The sequence below is a fragment of the Tupaia chinensis genome, unplaced genomic scaffold (genome assembly GCF_000334495.1).
Source record: "Tupaia chinensis unplaced genomic scaffold, TupChi_1.0 Scaffold000164_1, whole genome shotgun sequence".
Lineage (NCBI taxonomy): Eukaryota > Metazoa > Chordata > Mammalia > Scandentia > Tupaiidae > Tupaia > Tupaia belangeri.
Genome location: NW_006159638.1, coordinates 3361823 through 3364170, shown reverse-complemented (window position 1 = coordinate 3364170; position 2348 = coordinate 3361823). Strand labels below are relative to the sequence as shown.

Below are 2348 nucleotides of genomic sequence, written 5' to 3'. Positions count from 1 at the left end.
TTCCCTCTTATTCAATGACAAGCCCACCCACCAGCCCTTCCTGTCAAGGCCTCCTCTCTTCACTTAAAGCCACCACTCTGATTTCTGTCTGTTGGCTGGCTAAGGACAGAAGCACTCCCTGCACAGAAGGCAGTTCTGAGAAGTGTTTAAAATGTGATCTTTGGAGTCACTGGTTTTGAACCTGCTTTTTCCAGTTCATAGGTCAGTAATTTTGAGCAAAGTTGCTTAGCATTTCTCAGTCCCATTTTTTTAACCTGTAATATGAATGAAGACAATCTCAAAAGGAAAGTTTACTCTCTTAAATAATGGCATAGCTTCCACCCAGATACTCAAGCCAAAATGGAAGGATAATTTAGATTCTTTTTTTTTTCATGATAGGGAGTGCATGTGTGTATGTGTGTGAGAGAGAGAGAGAGAGAGAGAGAGAGAGATAGAGAGAGAAGAAAGAAAGAGGTAGCTTTGGTCAGGCCATCATCCTCTTCCTCTAGTTCTCCAGCCAGCCGCCAGGATCCTGGTCACATGGCATGTACCTTGCCCATTTTTCAGGTTGACTCAGTGAGAGGCTTAAACAGTGGTCTGCTTATAGCTTTCAGCTCCATGTCATGCTGACTGCACCATAGAGACTGCGTCTCAATGACCATTCTTGGTATCTTCCCCCCTCTACCCACTACAACTCATTCAATCCTGTTGGGTCTATCCTCCTACATATATCCCAAATCCTACTGCTTCTCCTCATCTCTGCAGTTACCAACTGCACCAATGCAACCAACCATAGTCTCTCTTAGCTCCTGCAGCACTCTTAGCTCTTAACTGTGCTCCCTCTTGTCTCTCTTCTCTATTCTTATCTCTGCAGCTCCCTTCACCTTTAATATGTAAATCAGACCACATCTGTCACACACCTGCTTACATCCTCCAATGGCTTCTTACCACACTGAGAATAAAAAGCAAACTCTAAATCAAACTCTATGGCCTGGCTCCCAAAAGATCTGCAGTTTGTGTCCTTGTTTATCCTTTCAGTAGCATCTGACATTTCTCCACTGCTTGTTGTCTGATGTGCTACCAGTTAGCTACTCCTCCCACTCAAGTCATTCTTCTCCTGCTCTCTGCATGATGACGCCTTCACATCCTTCAGGCATGTTGTCAAACCACCTCCCTAGGGAGGCCTTCCTCAACCTCTTGATCTCAACCAACCCTCTTTCCCATTTCTCTCCCCTTATCCAGATTTTTTTTTTTTTTTTGGAGAGATTTTCACTGTAGGGCGCGTGCGCTCGCCAGACAGACAGAGACATAGAGACAGAAAGCGAGAAATCACCCCCCAGGGGGGATGGTCACGCCACAATCCCCTCTCCTCCACTCTCCTCTCGGGATCTTGGGCATGCACGCACACGCGCCCGGCGTGAGTTTTAAGCCACTGGGTCCGGGACACGAACCGCGGTCGACTACGTGGGAGTCCAGCAACATAGCCATTACGCTAACTGCTGGTTCCCTCCCCTTATCCAGATTTTTAACAAAGCTCATGTATCACCACCTATAGTAATCTTAAAATATTCTTTGCATGTCTACGTGTTTATTGCTTTTCTCTCTTATTGGATGTAAACTCCATGAAAAGAGGAGCTTTGTCTTACACTGTATGTTATGCACTAAGAACAGTGCTTAGTACAGTAGAATGAGTTCAACAAATATTGTTGAACGAGCAATTGAATGATAAGGGATATAAAGCACTTACCCCTGTGTCTAGCACAAAAAGAGTATGAAATGTAAGCTTTTGTGTTGTATTGAAGTGTCACCATTTTGTCAGTAACCAGGGTAACTAGGTAACTAGGTTGATATTTTCCAAAGCATAGTATTTGGAATCTATGACTATGTCATAACCACCTTCAGCAATGAACCTTCATAGAGAGGCCGAGGAAATCCCCTTAATTTTTTTTATTAAATTGCTTTCTTTCTTCTTTCTTTCTTTCTTTCTTTCTTTCTTTCTTTCTTTCTTTCTTTCTTTCTTTCTTTCTTTCTTTCTTTCTTATCTTCCTTCCTTCCTTCCTTCCTTCCTTCCTTCCTTCCTTCCTTCCTTCCTTTCTTTCTTTTTTCTTTCCTTCCTTCTTTCTTTTTTCTTTCCTTTTCTTTCTCTTCCTTCCTTCCTTCCTTTCTTTCTTTTTTCTTTCCTTCCTTCTTTCTTTTTTCTTTCCTTTTCTTTTTTTTTTTTTAGATAAGTCTCACCATATATCCATCTCTTGCCTCAGTCTCCCAGCTAGGACTACAGATACAAGCATACTATCATGCCCACCTCTTTTAGACAGAGTCTTACTATGTTGTCCAGGTCAACTTCAAGCTTGTTATCTGCCTCCCTCCAC

General features: G+C 42.7%; 1 protein-coding gene across 1 annotated transcript in view; it reads right to left on the bottom strand.

The window, feature by feature from the left end:
• Window positions 1–1775, bottom strand: part of LOC102492788 (alpha-N-acetylgalactosaminide alpha-2,6-sialyltransferase 5) — a 35520-nt gene extending 33745 nt beyond the window's left edge. The window contains exon 1 of the mRNA XM_027770871.1: window positions 1727–1775. The gene's annotated coding sequence lies outside the window, so the exon portion shown is untranslated. The remainder of the gene's footprint in view (window positions 1–1726) is intronic.
• Window positions 1776–2348: the final 573 nt, after the last annotated feature.